This window comes from Stenella coeruleoalba (genome assembly GCF_951394435.1).
Source record: "Stenella coeruleoalba genome assembly, chromosome: 5".
Classification (NCBI taxonomy): domain Eukaryota; kingdom Metazoa; phylum Chordata; class Mammalia; order Artiodactyla; family Delphinidae; genus Stenella; species Stenella coeruleoalba.
The window spans coordinates 97,571,111-97,591,631 of NC_137150.1; the positions used below are offsets into that span (position 1 = coordinate 97,571,111).

Consider the following 20,521-nt stretch of genomic DNA (forward strand, 5'->3'; position numbering starts at 1 on the left):
ATTAATAAATTTCCTCCATAATTGCTCTCCCCTCCCCCTGCCCACACACACTCATATGGCTAATCTCCAGTCAGAAGAGCAATCCTACTAAAGTTACAATATGTACCCATGAAAATTTCTGAATTATATAAGAACTAAAAAAAAAATCTCAACAATTTCTTGGTCAGTAAAAATGTGAATTTGTTCTTTCTCTGTTGCACGGTTTAAGAGTAGCAGAGATCATTCCACAGGACTGTTCCCAAAAATGAATTTAAATACAAAAAAAATTGAGCTCTCAAGCTGGGGCTAAGCCTAAAATGCCAAGTTGTGATAAACTGTCAGCCACAGAGAGGGCAGTCTCTAAATCCACCACTTTTCAACCACAGCTCCATATAGATAATTAGCCCGCGTGGTAACATCCTGCCCTTTGAACACAGGCAAAGCACTGAAAGCAACCAAACCACAGCTATCTTGGTATTGGAAGTTCTGCTTCTTTCAGGGGTGGAATTTATTTTGAGGGAGAAAGAGATGGATGTGCTGTCTGGGAGGAAAATCATAAGGCTTTCACAGTTAATCCACTGAACATTTTTCAGAGAAAATGGAAGTGGAGAAAGGAAAGGACAAAGAATTATGTAATAAATGCCAGTTCTTGGAGATGCCTAAGTGAAGGAGGCTGGGAGTGTGGAAGAGACCTTCCTTTTTTTCAGCAAACTTTGCTACAGGGTACAAAGAATTCACAAAAATGAGGAATTGCACTGATAACCGTGCTTTATAAGTGCTATTTCTTAGGACTTAGTGGGGATAGGAAACTGATTTGGAGATGAGAGACCTGGGGTGTATGTAGCCACCTCTCTGTCATGTTATACTCCTGTGCTTTTCAGGGCCTCCTCTTCCTAAACTATAAGATGAGGGGATTGAATTAGAGGGGGAAAGAGCCTAAATACCTGGAGGAAGCAGGGAGACCGGGGAGTGAGTGGAGTCGGCTGGCCAGAGTTTGCAGTGAACTAGGGAGCACTACCCTATCCAGTGGGGCAGTAGTTGAACTACTCACTTGTTTGCCTGGTTTGGGCAGGTTTTCCAATTTTTCACGAGAAGCCACACATTGGGACATTTTGTGAAACCTCTTCATCTTGACACTTGGGGTTGATTTCTTTAAAAATAATGTCTGGTAGAAAAAACAAATGCCTACCTGCGAGCAGAATCCAACATTTAGGCTGCTGGGTGCCTTGGTATCAGATGGTTTCTAACATCTCTCTTGCGCTAAAACATCGTATGGGGGAGTTCCCCTGCCTTTATTTGCTTAAATTTCTAACTCCTGGCATTGTTTCTCTCTACTGTGTCACGTTGATTTGTTTAATTATTAAATTCAACAATCTTATATGGAATTTTTAGGCACTACTATGTTAGTGGCTGGCTATATATAAAAATAAGTGAGAAACAAGGACATACTCTCAAGAAGTTTCCAGTCAACTATTGCAAGTTAGATCTTAATCTGGTGTAAGTGCTTCAATAAAGACAAAACAGACTTTAACCTGGACGGGGTGTGTGGGTGGCAGGTTGGTGAGACACAAGGTCCTTGAGGGACAGTGTTAGAACTAAGGTTTGAAGAATGAATGGTAATTGCTCAGCAGAGTAAGGAGGGAAGTGGAGGGTGTTATCTAGAAGCAGACATTGGCAGCTACAACAGTTAAAGGGCAGCTGTAGGGGATAATGTTCAAGAGCAGCAACTCTGAGCTAACCTGCCTGCATTAAATCCTGATTCTATCATGTTCTAGGTCTGTGATCTTAGACCTAGTTAAGGTTAAGTTACTTAACCTCTCTGTTCTTCCATTTCCTCAAGATAAGTTGGGGATGATGGTAACATTGTCTGTCTTGTGAGGTTATGGAGGATGTGAAGGGAATTAATGCAGGTAGAATGCCGAGAACAGTGCTTAGATATAGTAAGCACTGTATAGGTAGGTGTTAGTTATTATTTAAAGAGGGAGAAGGAGGATGACGAGAAGCAATAGCAGTAGAGGGGATTATGGGCACCTGTTCCACCACACTTAATTGCAGTCCTGTTTTTGAAGAATTTGAAAGATAATGATTTTTTGTCTTCACTTTGCTCCAGACCTATTATGAAAACTAGGCTGCCCAATTGTCCCCTTGCCTGAGATACCAAAGACAGGTCACGTATAGATAGCTCCTCCTAGGTGGATAACAAGTGTAGCGCCTGAGTTCCCACCCCTCAGCCCTTGCCCCACCTGCTTGTCGCCCGAGAGCACTCGGTTCAAATGCTCCATCTCGTCTCGCTCCCCTTTCCATAGAGAACTGGCCACTGCAGGCTGTCTTTGTATTGACTGTGAAGGGCTTTGGCTTTAACATTCAGAGAACCAAAGACATTTCTAGGCGGTGATGGCAGCAGGTTGGCCTTGTGGGAGCGGCTGCAGGACTTAGGCTATATTTTACTGTTGAAGGAAGTAAGATCCACGAGTAATAATAGCTATACTTTTAGGTCAGAAAAATAATCAGCTTAAGATCACTTTTTTTAGAAGCTTGATCTTTTCGTACTATTTTCAGGAACTTGAGGAATAATAATATTGGATAGTTCACATTTATTTAGTGTTTACCATATTCCAAGACTTGTGTCTGAAAGATTCATGTCCCCCTCCCCCGCACCATAGATCCTTGCTTAATTCAAAACTACACTGAGTTTTGTATCTGAAAAAACAGACTCAATTCAACATATGCTTCTTTTATAGTAAGTGCAAAGTAGTAACCTCAAATCCAAAATACCAAATAAATCCCAAATCTTTTTTAGCCACAAGCATTTATTTAAATAGAAAATATTAATTTTCCCCCAAGTGAAGCAAATTTGTAATGTATTTTACTTTGAACAATGGTCATAAAATCTACCAACTGGCTATGGGGGGCAGGAAGCTCCATATACAAGCTCTCTCAAGTGTCTGGAGCCCTGGGGTCAGACATTTATCTCTGGGGATTCTCTGCACCTGGTTCATAACTGTGTACAAAATAGGCTTTATAATTGCTTGTTGGACAAACATTGGGTTGGCCAAAAAATTCGTTTGGGTTTTTCGTAACATCGCACAGAAAGACCCAAACGAACTTTTTGGCCAAGCCAATAAATGAATGGCACCATATTTTTATCCCATCTTCTCCCACCTTTGCTAAATGTTTAAATAAGATCTTGGGTGGTGGGAAGGCTGAGAGTGCATTACAGTTTCTGAATACTGGATCAACCTGCCTCTTCTCTCTGTCTATAGTTTTCATTCTCACTCCTGATTTTGTGTTCTAGTGTCCCCTGCCAACTCACAAGAAGGAGAAATCCTACATATTAGGCTTGCTTCCTTAGAAATCGAGTGCTCTTTTTGCTTTAAAAATAACAAACTTTGTAAAGACAGGGAAGGGTTGATTGAAGGTAACATAATCTTGAGATTGGTGATAATTGTCATTCATCACAGGATGCTTGTAATAGTCTCTATGGCTGCTCTAAAGGTCTTAGACTTGGCCTGAGCTGAATGACAGTATCACGGAGGCATTTTTCTAAATCCCCAGTCTTAATATTCAATTTAGGACTCTAAACCTCAAGTGAAAAATCCCTGAAGTTCTCACCCTCCATAAAGGTAATCTCTGAGACTCCATTTCCTTATTTGTAAAACCGAGAGTGTCAGATTAAATGATCCTCAATGTTCCTTTCAAGTCTAAAAACTCACTGTCCTTGTCTCTACCCAGTCTAGTCCTTTTTTGTTCTGTCCTAATTATGCCAGACACTGGAAAGAGTCAGGCAATAGGCTGTGGAATCGAGTATTAACATGAAATTGGATGGAGGGTGAGAAGGAGGGGGAGAGATGAACATGTGATGATTTCATACTCATGTGAACTCTTCAACAACACTTTGCAGAGTCCCACGATTCTTTTCTCTGTGATTGCCTGTTTTGTGGGCCACATCCTTGCCATGAATTTCTGTCTCCTCACTGTGGAAACCAGCCAAGGACACATTACGGACCACCTGCTCACTTTCTTACACAAGATGACTCCCCAGACTTATTTTCTTTGCTTTCTCCTCCTGCTGGTTTATGGCTTTCCCTTATGTAGCAATAAAACTCTTGGAGAGTCCTCTTAGGGATGAATTAATGCCACTTAAGTATAGTTCCATTAGCTGCCCTTTGATGGTTCTGCTTAAAAATAAAGGGGGAGTTGGGGCAGCTTGATTCTTGTTGAAATTTTCCTTCCCTTTGATTTAACATTACCACTGCTCTGAAACTCTTAGTTACACTCCAAGGGAGCTTTGCTAACAATAAAAAAGTGTGGGAAATACTGTCAGAAGACAAACTCACCATCTTTCAGTATTTTTTTTACCCATTGGAAAGGTATTTACATTATAAAGAGGCCCAGCCTGGCTTGTGTGAGTTTTCCTTGTATTCCTTTAAATATTCAAATTTATAAATAATAAATAGAAAGTATGTCTGAATTCCAGAAAGCAAAGCACTATCTTGCTCTCCACCCTAATAGCAAACAGATTAAGGATTGGGTGTCATGATCCCATTTCAGCTTTGTGTAGTCTACAATTTATTTTTACTTTCCCCACGTTTTGTTTTATATTTTATTAATTCACCTGAATCTTATACTTAATCTGTGTCTGCTCTGGAACAGAACATCCTATGGGGTTCAATTTCGCCTTCTCACAGTCGTAGCCCTGAGAGTTGGAAAACAGGAGTGTCTGTCCTGAGCTTGACACTTGCCTCTGTGTGGCCTTGGGTAAGCCATTCAGCTTTTCTAGGCTTCTAGCTTCTCTGCTGTAAGAGTAATAGAATCTGGATATTGAGGGGAAAAAAAATCTCCAAAGAGATGGGGTTTCAGCTACTGTCATGGAAATTACCATTAAAATAAAATCTTTTCATTTTTTTTCCTTCTTTTGTTCGCTTGAGAAGCGAAGCCGACCAGACAACATGCAGTGAGGATGTTGGGGTAGTGTCACCATGACCCATGACCCATTTCACTGAGCTTATTACCACATACCACTTTAATTTTCTTATTTATCCCATTCAACACACATTTTGTGAACCGTGCTAGGAACCATGAAGGATTCAAGCACAACTAAGATGTCACTTCCACCTCAATGGCAACCCAAGGCAAAGACAAAGTCTGAAAAAAATGCAAAGAAACTGGTCTTGCTTCCTGTCTTGATCCCGCTTCCTGCTTATCCCCTTTTCTCTTACACTTGCTTCTTCCCTTTCCCTTGTCCTTTCCCAACTCTATCCCTAATTCTTTTTCTCCTTTCCAGGTTTCTGATTCCTACCTAGTGTTTACAACCTCATCAGCCCATTTCGAACCTGAGTCTGAATAAAAACCAATGTCTGCAAGGGCCAGAGTGGGACACACGAACCAAATCGTTTTCCCTCTTCACTGGATTCAAGGGCAGGGTCTTTATAAGCAAGGAGGAAATGCCATGTGGGATGACTAGGGTGGTGTTAAAAAGCACCCATCCCTACCTGGAACCAAAATACCTCCTCCATAGGTCTGCTAAGTGCCCACAATTTCTGTTAAAGTTCCAGAACCTGAGAAAGCTAATATATTCCAGAGGTTTTTATGACAAATGACTGATCTATAATGTAGAACAGGGCCCAACGCACTGGGACTCAGGCAATTGAGAAGAATGGGGCCTGGGGCAGTTTAGGGGCTCTGGGTGCGTTGCCCTGGCTGGGAATCGGTAGATAGTAAGATGGAGGTACAAGGTAATAGGTGTCTTAGGGAAGTCAGAGGCATGAGGTGGTGGCCTGAAGCTTAGCCTTGCCACAAAGAATCTCTAGCAGCTCCTGGGGAGAAGGGCTGGTCATGATGGCATGATGAATTTTTGTCTACCGCATCCCCACTGAGAGGCAAGAGCTCATGCATTCAAGAAGGGTCCACCTCCAGTAAAGCTCCATGGAGACTGACTATAGCCCAGCCCTAACGTGCTTGAGATGAACAATCTTGGTCATTTGCAAGACTCAGACCCCAGCCCTCCCTCGCCCCATCATGCCAGGGGAGGGACCGATGCTTCTCAAACATGCACATGGATGGGGCAAATCCTGCCACCAGCTCACTGCATTATTTATCTGGAGGTGCAAGGCTAGCACCCCATCTCCCAGATAGGCGAGGTGCTACTGCTCCCCTCAGTCACAATTGATGAGTATCCAGGAAGGGGATTGGAGCCAAAATTCTGCCACATTGTCGAGCTATTTGATCTCAGCCTCTGATCACACCAGAGGAAGGGCTCGTGCTTCCCGAGTCACACAGTTTAAAAGCCTCACAGGCCAAGGGGCAGCTTCCTCTCCTGGAGTCTGACTTCCAGGCCTGCTGGATATTTGTGCATGACTCTTGCCTGGAATGTGCCAAGGACAAGGGGGAACCCTCACACCTGCTACTGCTCCTCCCTCTAAAATTTCCCTATAAACACTACTTGGCCATTTGCCTTTGTTTGTGCAACAACCTCCAGATCCTCCCCCAGTGCTCCACTTGGGGATTGGAATTCTAAGATATAAGGAAGGCAGAGAAATGCTTTCATCCTTTAATTACTTAATTCATTGATCCATCCATTCAACATTGTTCAGTACTTAGCAAGTGCCAGGTGCTGTAGACACAACACTGAGTGGAGAATGAGGTCCCTGTCCTGGAATGACTCATCGTCTAGAGGGGTTGGCCAGCTGAGCAGTTGACTGCTCAGACTTCTTCCCTGGGTCAGTTTCCATCTCTGCGAAATTAGTCACAGGGAAACATTCAACTCCTGTTCATGTGTGTTGGGCTGACCAACTCACTTGGAGGATAATTGCCAGCATTTTTACAATCTCATGCTGGCTTCCCTCCATCTTCCAGTGTGTGATTGGGCTTTTTCTGCACTCTAGTCCTTGATGTGTATCCACAAAAAACAAACTTATTTTAATATCAGTCTCAACAAGACTTGCAAAGAATGCAAATGGAAGACATTGCATAGTGAACATAACTTTTGAATTATCTCTATGAGCATCTGGCCTTATACAGAAGCATATTTAAAAAATAATGAGTTATCCATGAGAAGTCTGAGTCAGGCAAAGAATTCGTAAACCTACATATTATTTAGCATATGATAATATATTCTGAATTTTTTTAGAGTAATCTGATTCTCACTGCTGAACTCTACTTGTTCCAGCTGCTACCAAAATCAAATGATAAAACATTTTCACAAACATGTGAAGAAAATTCCTTTTTATATTATGTTTATCATCTACCCACCTACCTATTCATCTTCCAATCTATCATTTCTCTCTCCATCCACCTGTAGTTTTCGATGTGGACATAGTGGTCCAGAGACACAAAGGCTGGCTATTTGCTTGGTTCTGAGTTCTGACTGGGTAGAAAAATTGGTATATCCAGGACCTGTTAAAGGAACTTTTGGATTGAACATAAAAAGTGTAATTGTGTATTACAACTTACATGAGAATTTTCCTTCAAAGAGCTCAAGTTACTATAAAGTTAATTTAAAATAAAGATCCTCAAAATAAAGATCTTTTGCAACTAGAAATTATAATAGGTAGCCTGAATTTTAATTTACTTTGTGTCCTGTCAGATTCATGAAACATACAGGTATAGACAATAATCAGAGCAGAAGCAATATACTAAAGTTCAGCAGAATCCTGTTAGAGGAGGGTTTGACTCACTCCTGGCTACCACTGACCTTAACATCTGGAATAGTCTCACTGTGAAATGGAGACCAGACATCATTCTTTGCTCCGACACTGGCACTACCAGGGGTTAATTGAAGTCTCGTCATTAATTCATCGAACACATATTTTGTAATGGCTGAGAATGTTTTAGGCACTGCCAATTCTATTATTAATAAAAATATTAAGAGTAAAAAATCTTGAATAAATGTTTACCAAGTGCCAGACACTGTGCTAGGTGCTTTACATAAATTATCCCATTTAATACAATCCCAGCAACTATGGGAGGCAGGTGCTATTATACTCATTTTGCAGGCATGGAAATGAGTGCCCAAAGAGGCAGTGTGTGTGTGTGTGTGTGTGTGTGTGTGTGTGTGTGTGTGTGTGATATATATATGTGTGTGTGTGTGTGTATATACACACACATATATATGTATATATATGGGTGTATATATGTATATATATATATGTATATATATAATCTTTTGTATCTTGGCTTTTGTAAATAAGACTGATAGTACATTTCTTTTTAACTGCTGAATACCACAGTTTATTTTTCAATGTTCTCCTTTTAGAAAAAAATTTTTATTTTATATTGGAACATACTTGATTTACAATGTTGTGCTAGTTTCAGATGTACAGCAATGTGATTTAACTATACATATATCTATTCTTTTTCAGATTCTTTTCCCATATAGGTTGTTAGAGAGTTCAGTGTGCTCCTTTTAAAACCACATTTTTGACTTTCCAAACTTCTCCCCTGACTTAAACTGCAAATGGACTCTGCTAGCAACAACCAGGTAATTTAAGAAACCAGTGTTGGAGGGGATTCATGACTGACAATGGTGTCATTGGGTTACTCTTCCTGGATAAGACATTTGTCTTTTAATAAAGTTCCCATCACCTCAAGGAGGAATCTGTGATGAGGAAGTCCAGGGGCTTGAGGATCACTAGGAAGATCTTTGGGGCAAGGTGGCCTCTTGGTGCCTCTTGGATCACACCAGAAGGGCACCTCATCCCCAGAGAGGGGGCAAGCTAAGATTCCTTGAACACCAGCCTAATGCCACACTTTGGACCATTAGCACCTTCACAGTTAGCATGCTGGGATTCATGACTGGAAAACACAGAAGAGGACCTGGCTCACTCTCCACTGTGCAGGATTAACATAAATCACAAACCCAGCTTGATGAGCTAGGAAGGTTACAGCTCAAATATGCCTGTTTTGTAGAATGCACACTAGGCTGAAGGAGTGTTAATTTCAAATAGAGTTTACTTTGCCTGGTATCTATTTGTTCAGAATTTATTAAAGGATACTTTTTTTTCTTTTGCCTCACCTGGGTAATGATGGTCATTATGGACTCATGAGCTACTGAATGTTTCTGAACGGCTGAATCATTACATTTAGCCTAGTGATGCTGAAACTATACTTCTAGTTAGAATTAGTGTATTATGTTATAATTATTTTAAAGTTGATGATCATTGTATGTATAATGTGAGAAAGGAATTCTTCTTCTGACTCCATTTAACCTTATTAGAGTGTGATTCTATAAATATTATCATTGAAAAAAATGTAAATCAGAGCACAGTACTCTTCTGCTGAAATCCCTCCAATGTCTTCCTATTATTCTTTGCATAAAATCCAAACTCCCTTCACTGCTTTCAGACCTTGATCTCAACTGGTCCCTGCCTGTCCCTCATTCCACCTCTACCTGTTGATTAAGGGCCAGACACGCTGACTTCCTCCATTCATTGAATTCACCAATTTGCTTCTGCCAGGGCCTATGCACAAGCTGTTCCTTCTGCCTGAATGGTCTTTTCCCAACTCTGCACATGGCTAGCTCCTTTTCGTGTCATGCAAGTCTCAGCTAAATGCCATCCCCCAGAAAAGCTTTCCTTGACCACTCTGACCGAGGCAATGTTCAAATCTGGTCATTCACTGTCACACTGCCGCATTCATAACATTTCTCAATAACTGAAATTATCTTGCTCATTTATTATATTCATTGTCTATTCCTCCTGCTATGTCTATAAAGTTTGTGAGAGAAGGAACCTGGCCTGTCTCATTCAACATGCTGTTTCCCAGCGGCTGGCACGTAGTTCGTGCTCAATAAAAATCTGGAGAATGACTAATTGAACGGATGATACCATGGATGGTAATCATTGTTCTCAAGGTATGGTTCTGTGTCTTGTGAGTGTGTGTTCCTGCATGTGTACACCTCTTGGGGGAAGGACTTTGCTGTTCTCTCTTTTGTTGTCACCTCTGCTACCAGGTAGCACATGGCAGTACATTGGCTACTTTAATTTCTTTATTCCCTAGGGCTTAGTGCAACGTTTGGCACATAGTAGTTATTTCATGTTGTTGAATGAATGGATAAGTTTGTAGGCAATGTTGATGAATCGCTTTACAAAACAGCCTATGGCGTATAATCCAACATCATGAGCATTGGTCTTTAGTGAAGCTGCAGTCTCATTAGCCTTCCAAAGTCCCTGCTGACTCATTCTCCTTCTCCAATGACCCTAGGAATGGAGGGCAGCCTGCCAAGGAGGCAGATAGCAGGATGGCTGCCCTTACTGAGAAGCCTTGTCGATCCAGCTTCGCTGCCAAAATGATGGCAGTCCATGTCAGGGGTTAGCCCCATGGTTCTATGTTCTGGGAAGTTTTGGAAGAATAGGATAAAGACTGACAGTTATTGAATGCCCACCATGTGCTAGGCAGTATGTTAGGTGCTAGACATATATCATCTTAATCATGACAACACTACTCTGAAGAGTTGCTTTTATTTTTTAAAATAGGTGAGGAGCCAGAGATTCAGAATATTGAGTTACTTGCCCAACTTTACATAGGCGATAGTGGCAGAACTAGGATTGCAACTTCTTTCTGACTCCAAATGCTGCGCCTTTTGTACCACAGGCACCGTAAAAACAACGAAATAGCAACAAAGTCCCCTCTTGCACGATTTATTTGGGTTAATAAAGCCCTCTTCTGAAATGCAAATGCTCTCGGATTGAGTTATCCAATTAAGTCATTCACATATTTGTGTTAATAATTTTGAGAAGATGAACTTTTACCTATCCTCTAACAGAAGTCATTATCCTATGAGAAGGTACAGGTTGGAATGGAGGGCTGGAGAATTACTGAGAGGGTGACCCCTCAGGGAGGAACAGACGTGGGTGGGATGAGAGTCTCTGGGCAATGAGAAGGAAAAGGGTGGTGGTCTGAGGACTCTGTCAAGCTGGGTCTACCTGACATTTTGTATCAGGTATTTGGAAGGCAGTTTACTGGGAAGTCTGACTGGTAGGCTGACTGGAGGATGGTAAGTGTGAGACAAAGCATGGCAGGGTGGTTACATGTATGGAATCTAAACCAGATGCTTAGGGTTAAATTCTCCCTCTGCCACTCATGGTCTGGGTGACCTTGGGCAAGTTACTTACCTCTCTGCACCTGCCACTCTTTACCTATAAAAAATGGTGATAACTGGTGTTATATATTACACTTGGGTATTGTAAAGAGTAAGTGAAGTTTTCCCATATACAGTGCTCTGAACAGTGCCTGGAGTTAGTGATTCATAAATGTCAGCCCTTGGTGTGCAACTGCCCTTGCCACCTGAAGGCCTTACTCTGCCATCAGCTGATTATAAACTGTGAGTCTCATGTGGTCATTTTACTACGTGCAGAATCAAACCAGATGGTTTGGTGCTTGATAGTGGGGACAACTGGGGTAAAAAAAAAAAAAAAAAAAAGGTCTCTTTTGGAGCTGCTTAGCTCTCTAGAGTTTGGGTTTGTGGGGTTCCTTATATCCAGGAATGTAGTACCTTTCTGGCTAAAATTTGCCCTTGCAACTACTATTAATTTACCTTAATGTCACCAATTACTTTCTCAGTTTGAGAAAAGGAAAAATTTCAAATATTTGAAATAATAATAATAGTTAATCTCATTTGAGATGAAATTAGTTATGTGCCAATTTCAATCAAATTTTAGTTATGTGCAGACGAGTTTCCATTGTATTTTACAAATTATGACGATCTCCTTATATCACAATCAAGAGGAGAATGGGGCAACATTCCTTTCACAGATCCTGGAATTTGAAATTATTCTAGTGTTGGTTTCTCACACTGATTCTGAGATATATGTCTTATTATTATCGTTAATATTATCTTGCTTCTAGCTCCTTTGTTTTGGGACCTCTGCTTTGTCTTTTGTAGTAACTTGCACTTCCATACTTTGCGTGTTGTGATTCGAGATGCAGTGGCAGGATGCATTATACATTGATCTGCTTTTTGATAATCAACTTAAATGGTGATGATGGGCTGCAATGTATTTGTGTTGGAGCAAAACGTTCATCCTAATGAAATGTAACTTTATGAAAGAAACGCTCCTAATCCTCTCAAGGACTGAGCCAGATCATCACAGGTAAATGGGAGGTATTTGAGGTTTCTTTTCTTCTTTCTTTCTCTCTTTTTTTTTTCCCCCAAAAAAGATGTTGGGTCCACCAACTGTTACCAAGAGCATTATTAAAAATCATGTCAGCTCAGAGTTATTGCTGTTTCTGAAGAAAATATAAATGTATTTATTTTTAAATCTGGACATATGAAGTTTTAAAAATATTGTTGTAAAGTTCTCCTGGCTACTTTTCCTTAGCTCTTTTCCAAGTTTTGGGCTGGAGAAACTTAAAAATGTGTCTGTGCCAAAGTTAAATATTAAATGAAAACCTTGTGTCTGAGGAGCTCCAGGATTTATAAACTGTGGCAAAATTGGTAAGATCTCAAATCACCAGAGAAAAAACTTTCTAAAGGGAATGGGGTTGCATTGTAAATGGTGTCAGTTCTGAGCTGTGGGATAAAACCCACAGGGAAAGGATAGACCATGGCTCATTTTAGGCTTGGACGAGGCACCATCTCTTTGAAGTTATCAAGGTCCTTACTTATTGTTGAGCTGGTACACAAAAAATATTTGAAAGAGTTAAAGAAGTTAGTACTTTACACAAATGTGCAATGTGATATCATAAGAAAGTCTCCCTCCCTAAGAAGACATCATCTTTAACTATCAGTAGCACTGGCTTCCTAAAGTCAAATCCAGTTATTATGGTGAATATTAATTTTAGTAGTACCATATTTTTCCTCAAGATTTATTATCTTCTCTCTCAAGGAAAACACTAGGGGAAATTGAATTTTCCATGAAAGATTATACAATGAACCAGGAATATAAAAGTTTAGTTTTCATTTCTTAGTTAATTCTAGTGATAATTTGCTTTGCAGCGATTGGCGGAGATGTTTGAGTTTCAGTTCTTCCTTCCGAAATGTATTGCAGTGACTGGGGGCCATGTACTGAGAGGGGCCTTCAAGGCAGAGAGAGCCTGTGGGCGAGGGATTCTGAACCACCTGTATTTGGATCCTGGCTCTGCCACTTACCAGCTGTGTAACTGAGGAACCTCCATTTCTTAGCCTGGAAAGTGGGAATAATAATTCTTACTGAGATCATAGTAGATAATAAATGTCTTATAGTGACTTGGTAAGTAGCAGAAACTCAAAAGAGGGTAGCTATCATGATAAGCATTTATATAGCTTTGCACTCTTGCTATTGCCATAGTTCATAATATCCAGTAGGATATTAATATATCTTTTATCAACCAATTATGGTATCTTAGGCACATCCATAAATAAAACCGTCCTTAAAAGAAATAATCTGTCCTGGGTCTGTTGAGCTAGCATCTGATATTTACATATGCTTGCATTGAATTGTGTTTGAAACACCTTCCTGAAACAAAAATGTAGTTTTGATGTTTCTGAGTAGGCATCAGAAGAGAAATCTCTTGTGTTGGATTGAGGATATTAAGGTATTGAGGATATCTAGAAGAAATAAAAATGAGATATTAATAAATTAAGGAAAAACTATAAGAGGCCAATGAGACTGTGTGGAGAAATATACAAAAGAAATAAGAGGAAACTATGAAATGTTAACATTCTTAGACTGGAAGCCAAGAACATGGATACAACCAAAAGGAGCTAAAGGGACAACTGAACATTACTCTGGTTACTTTGCCAGCAGGAACCCCTGCCTTATGCTAATGATATTACAATGAGAAGCCCACATGCCAATGAAGTAAACAGTAACTAGAAGTAGTACCATGAGTGCTCCAAGCTTCACTGTGAAGAATGGCCTGGGGAGGAGTCCAGGAAGGGTTCCTACAGCAAAGGTTAAGATCATGAAGGAAGGAATTTAGACTCCAAAAAGGATTTAAACTGGTGTGTATGCTTTGGAACATTTTGGCTATGCAGTCCTGCTGTAATTTCCTCTGGCTTCATTGCATAAACAAAAAAACACATGCTTGAGGGTTCCCATTGAACTATCTAGATACCCTTTGCTGAATGGATATGATGTTGGTCTGGGACTTGTGCAGTTTATTCCCTTGGTGTTTGTTGGTGTGACTTTGATCAATTGTGGCAGACTACAGCTAAGATTGTGGTCCCTGCTCCTTAAATTCTTAGAAGGGTGAAGCCTGCTAAGAGTAGGGAGGAAGATAGTGAGTCAGCTGATTCTGTGAGAGCCAAGACCTTGTCTCTGAACCATATTTTCATGACATAGCTTATTATGTCGCTTACACTTGGTGGCTAATGCAGCAGGTGTTATATTCTATTATTTCTGGTTTTATTTTGTTAACTGTTCTCTTAACCGTAAAGAAAAAATATGGTTAACTACTTTATCAATCCCTAAAAATACAACTATTTTATGTGCTGAAAGAAACCATATTTGTTCTTAAATTATGGGATGGTTTGGCATGACAGCTAACATTCATGGAGAATTTACTATTTGCCAAGCAGTACTGAAAACATTTTATGTTAATTCATTTAACCACCTTGTGTTGATTAACTTATTTAATCTTCAGAAAATTCCCCCTGATACAGAAACTATTATCATAATCACTCCTATTTACCTGTGAGGAAACTGGGGCATAAAGAGTTTAACAAGTAAAAAGCCCCACAGACAATGAGTAGCTGGATTGGGATTTGAACTCACGGAGGCTGCTTCCAGGGTCTAGGCACTTAACTATTATACCATATCACCTCTTTGAATAGGAATTTTGAATATAGAATAGACTTTGGAACATACATAAACTTTCCCCATTAATGCCCGCCCACAATGGTTGAAGTTGGAATTTTTATGCAAATGTTATTCTGCTCTTTATATTCATTGAGCTTCCAGATTAAAACTGAGGGTTATTGAAGAATATGGCAAAACTTTATTTATTTAAAAATTTCTGAACACCTCTTATATGTAAGGTACTCTAATAAGAATTGAAAATAAAGTAAGACAAACCCCCTAATCTTTTGTGAACCTTAAAGACAAGAGAATAAATAAATTTTCAATATACAAAGTTCCTCTTAAAAAAAAAAGTCCCAATAGCTGTTGAGAGAATCTGGGGCTGTTATGGTTTCCTTGAACTCCTTTTTTTTTTTTTTTAATGATGCAGTATTCAACAATTTATCTTAAAAATGACTTTAATAATTTTAGCATCAGTAAAAAACCACTGCTAATACACAACTTGAAAAGGGCTTAATACCAAGTCCTTGGTTCCACATTGCACTTCATGGTGACAACTATTGGAAGCTTTTCTCATCCCACAGTAAACAGAAAGTCCCAGGTCAGCCAAAGAGACACCCACTCTTCCAGGTCAAACCTCCAACTACTAGGGGCAAATGCATGGTTGCTTGGTGAAGCAGGGCCGAGCAGAGGGTGAGAAATAGCTGAGCTGGCCAGTCCCTGGGTGGTAAACCATCCCAAGAAGTAGTAGAATGTGTTGCTAGTGCACAGACTCTAGTGCCAGTGTTCAAATCCCAGCTCTGAATCTTATTACCTACATGACCTTGGGCAAGGCTTACCTTTTTTCCAAAATCTTTTTATGCCTCACTTTCCTCCTCTATAAAATGAAGATAATAATAATAGCTACTTTGTAGGGCTTTTGTGCAGATTAAATAAGTAAATATAGGTAGAGCTCTTAGAATAACGTCTAGCACAGAGTAAGTGCGATATAAGTATTAGCTGTTTTTATTGTTGTTATTATTACTGACAGAGGCAGGAGTGGATCCAGGGCATTAGACAGGAGGGAGAATCACAGTCTACCTCGCTTGAAACAAATGTAAACCCAAGGAACCCACTCTTCCCTCCTTCCCATCTCCCAGAGTACATTTCTCCGGCTCTTACTTGTTTCATCTTCTAAGGAAATTTATGACAATGAAATATGTACTTATACTCCCTCCTTTTAATTAAGTTATTTCCACGTTAGATAATAATCCATTGTTAATGATGTCTCCTTTTGAATATTTAACAGATTCTGTTTCTTCGTTGGCTTTGGACCATGGAAACTGGAGCGGGAAATCAGATGACTGTACTTGCAATTCAAAGAGCAAACTGAATAATCCTCAGTGATACTGAGGTGGAGATGCCTCGCCTTATGAGAAACCATGGATCTTGAGCTTCTAGTTCTAAATATCCTTCTGAGATGTCTTTCGCTGTTACTTGGAAATGATGGATAAAACATGTCCAGTATAAGGTTAATTCTTACTTAGCCGTTACAATAAAGGGGACATTAAGTCCAAGTACTACCTGGATCAGGCCAAGAGGGGCCTCTGCTCTGACCTTCCTGAAGCTGTACCTTCTCCACTTGCCATGGGGTAAGGATCCCAGAGATTGTGCTGTCCAGAGTCTGCTTTCTTCTAGACCATGCTCGGGTACACGTACCCTAGAATTCTCTAACCGGATGATCTTGAGTTCTTTCTAGTGACTTCACAGGCTTCTTCTCAGGGCTCAGCCTCCTGAGATGGACTGTCCCCCTGGGCTGTACACCTCTGGGTCCAACATGGGGCCAGGGAGCAACTGTTTGTTAGTGGTTGTGAATGGGGTTGGCTGTGCAGGTGGCGTCTTCACATGCCTGGTTGTGAAACCTCTTGTGGTCGACGGCTGAGCTGGAGATGGGAACAAATGAGCCAGGGGTAGGCTGGCCTCCCTGCACCTCTGCATTCCTGTGCAGCACTTCAAGGAGTCTGAGAATTCCAAATCTGAATGTGGCCTTTCAGGTCGCTATGAATGTATATTTGCCAAGGCAGAGGATAAAACAGAAGCTATTTAACTTTTTTAACTATTTAGCTTGACCCACAACTTTATATATACACATATATATTTCTTTTTAATGTGGACCATTTTATTTATTTATTTATTTATTTTAAAACTTTATTTATTTTTGGCTGCATTGGGTCTTCATTGCTGTGCACGGGCTTTCTCTAGTTGTGGTGAGCGGGGGCTACTCTTCGATATGGTGCACAGGCTTCTCATTGCAGTGGCTTCTCAGAGCACGGGCTCTAGGCGTGCGGGCTTCAGTAGTTGTGGCACGTGGGCTCAGTAGTTGTGGCTCGTGGGCTCTAGAGCTCAGGCTCAGTAGTTGTGGCACACGGGCTTAGTTGCTCCGCAGCATGTGGGATCTTCCTGGACCAGGGCTTGAACCCGTGTCCCCTGCATTGGCAGGCGGATTCTTAACCACTGTGCCACCAGGGAAGCCTAATGTGGACCATTTTAAAAGTCTTTATTGAATATGTTACAAAATTGCTTCTGTTTTATGTTTTGGTTTTTCCGCCATGAGGCTCTTAGCTCCCTGACCGGGGATCAAACGCACACTCCCTGCATTGGAAGGCGAAGTCTTAACCAGTGGACCGCCAGGGAAGTCCCAATCCATAACTTTTAAATACTTAAATGTATGGTATGAGGGCCTCCACTTGTACTTTTGCCCAAAGCATCACAAATGTTAGGAGTGGGCCTGATTAACATGGATACACATTAAAAATTCCATGCTAAAATGTCCATGATTTTCTTTGCTGACACAGAAGCGCCCAAGAAACAGAGCAGACTGTTCAAAAGCAAAAGCCGAGGAGAACTAACAAAATACCAGGGATGGCTATCCGTTACCATTTTTATTCCTTTTTTTTTATCTTGCAAATGAGATTTCTGGAAAGGGAAATATCATAATTAATAAATCAAAACCAATAATGGGACAGTTTCATTGGAAGAAAAAGCAGAGGAAAAATCCCCAGACATCAGTTGTACCAAACATGGTATGTATCTGCTCTCTGTCAGCCAAAGCTTGGTGTCAGAAAATTATTGCTGGAATATTTGGAATCCTTAATTCCAGGAAACCTGGGGGCTTCTGGGCAGCATATGTGAAGTTAAGAGGCAAGAAATATTTCATCTTCTGTGAAAGTCACAAGAACAAAGAACAAGGTATTAGCAAGCTAGTGACTAGGTGTGGCCAAGTGAGTCTGTTTTCTTCTTTTCATGTTTCTTATGTTTTCTCTAAATGTCTGAAGCCAAAGCTTTTTGGAGAAGGAGAGTCCATCTTCCTTCTCCCCTCTGAGTTCATGGGGGAAGGTTGCCTGTGCCTACTTGGCGTGGTGGTGTTTCTGGCTCAGTAGTTGTGGCTCATGGGCTCTAGAGCGCAGGCAACAGCTGCCAACCACTCCTGACTCATCTTCAACACAGGCTGCTCATTTATTCCTGGGTCACATGGAGGACTAGCAAAAGCTAGTGTAGAAGAAGCTTAGTCTTAGATTCTTTCCATTTAGATTTCAATCCTGAGGACCACTTGGGGACTCCTTTGATGAGCCTCTTCATTTACAGTCATTGTGGCCTCTGGCAAATCACTGACTCTCAAGAAGCCTCAGTTTCTTAAGTGTATCATGAGAATAATGACAACCTACCTTAGAAGATCATTGTGAAAATTGCCAACCAAGTGCCTAGTTTACAATAGATGCTTCCTAAAATGTTTTGGAGCCTCTTCCAAATAATGTAGTATTTTCAATTTGTCTACATTTATATCAGACACATATTGTTTCTTTTTGTATTTAAATACAACTCTTATGTAAATAAATTTTAAATTATTATCTAAATAAATTCAAATTATTATTTAGATACACTTCTACCTGTACCCCTCCTGGAGTTTATTCCATCACTGTCTCTACATACATGTCTGGGGTATAGTTCTAGAGGGTAGGTCTAGGAGAAGGGCCAAAATGAAACTAGAGGATGTCGTTTGATTATTTTCTGCCTGTCTTCCGAGGAACTCCTGAGTTAAAAATGCATCTGGCTCCCATTTCCTGCAGAATTTTGCTTATTTGAAATGTTCAAGAAATCAACTGATCCGACTTCAAACAGACTAGGTTCTGCTGGCCTTGGAAAAGCCCAAACCCCTGTTTGTGTCACTCCCAAGTCTGGACTTCACAAGCAGCCAGTTCCTTTCATACCTTAGTAAAGGACTTCTTTTTGGCTGTGTACTCGCTGTGCTGAGCCAAGTATCAGGCTGGGAATTGAGGCAATAAATCTTTGTGAGTCTTCATATTTGGAATTTCTCCTGTTGCTTCTGATAAGGAAATGACAGAGTCTCTCAGCTCTATGCATGAACCTCAGAGAAATTTGTAATCCAAATCATGTTTTGCTCACAAAATGGAAACAAAAAGTGCTAAACCTGGCTTTGAGTTAACCCAGATGGTTTTGAAGGCCTGGGTAGTGGACAAGGAAATTACGTTTGTTGATTGAACTTGCAAAATTTAAAAATGAAAACAAATTTCTTTCTATCTTTTTAAAAATTCTGATTAAATCTTTCTCAATGGGTGGGGTGGATGGCAGCAAGATTCTTCTGAGGTGAAGGTCTTTGCAAAGAATCTTCGCCTTCCTGTAGTAAGAAGAGACCTCACTGTTGGTTGCATGACCTCCTCTGCCCCTTCCCACATTTACTTTGGTACTTCCAAGTTTCATACTAAGCCTCAAAGACTGACTGAAGTGAATATGATTGGTAATCAGCAATTTCTCAAAAATGGAAAGATTTTCCCATAATCTCTCCACATTCTCTGAGATGACTAATGAAGCCAACCCAGGTCTGGCTAACTCCCTGAGTGATCATAGCAAAAAGATATTCTCAAAATAAAACAAGAAAAACTTTTTTATTAAATGTTTCTAGTTGATTTTGAGTATGTTCTATCCAACAGCATCCCTGACAACATTCATTTCTGGCATTTCAGTGCAAGTGGTAAAAATGACTTGGAACAAAAAACTTCATTCAGCAGCAATCCCTTGGCCCTAGCTATTGTTTGCCTGAGACCCACTACCATAAATGAAGAGGGGGAGGTTGATTTGATCATCCATGGTCAGAATCCTGCCGGAGTTTGGTTGGTATTGATATGACATCAACTAGCTAGTGGCCTTTTTCAAAGGACCCGTGGTTTTGAGCTATACCATGTGAGAAACCCATTTAAAATGAGTTTCTTTCTCTCTCCTGTGTCTACATTCAGTTCCTGATTTTAATTTTGTTGGCACAGGGTAAAATGGTCAATGATCCTGACACAGTCACCATTTGGAGTGAACTGGTCTACCCATTCTTCTTACTACTGATAGGGATAGAATAGCATAGTTATACAGGTAGTTGTAGAAGTCCCAGTAGGGGACTATAGATAGAGAGGGAAACCTAGGAAATTTTGGGAGACCACTGTAAGTTAATGATCGCTCAAGAAAGCTATTGGGGGCTTCCCTGGTGGCGCAGTGGTTGAGAGTCCGCCTGCCGATGGCAGGGGACGAGCGTTCGTGCCCCGGTCCGAGAAGATCCCACGTGTCGCGGAGCGGCTGGGCCCGTGAGCCATGGCCGCTGAGCCTGCACGTCCGGAGCCTGTGCTCTGCAACGCGAGAGGCCACAACAGTGAGAGGCCCGCGTACCGCAAAAAAAAAAAAAGAAAAAGAAAGCTATTGGAACGTCGTGGAACAAAGCAGGCTTGCTTAACTATAAAGCCATAAATAAAAGCACGAGATATGCCCCAGGCCATTAGGTGGAA

General features: G+C 40.7%; 1 protein-coding gene and 1 long non-coding RNA gene across 3 annotated transcripts in view; one reads left to right on the forward strand and one right to left on the reverse strand.

The window, feature by feature from the left end:
- Positions 1–17,018, forward strand: part of LOC307186441 — a 49,088-nt gene extending 32,070 nt beyond the window's left edge. Inside the window, exons 4-6 of one of the 2 annotated variants that reach the window (XR_013828321.1) lie at positions 8,340–8,458; positions 11,861–12,068; positions 15,985–17,018. This is a non-coding gene — a long non-coding RNA (uncharacterized lncRNA). The remainder of the gene's footprint in view (positions 1–8,339; positions 8,459–11,860; positions 12,069–15,984) is intronic. The other variant, XR_013828322.1, reaches the window with a different exon arrangement.
- COL8A1 (collagen type VIII alpha 1 chain) overlaps positions 1–20,521 on the reverse strand; it is a 56,144-nt gene that overhangs the window by 18,624 nt on the left and 16,999 nt on the right. The gene's annotated exons all lie outside the window — the stretch shown is intronic.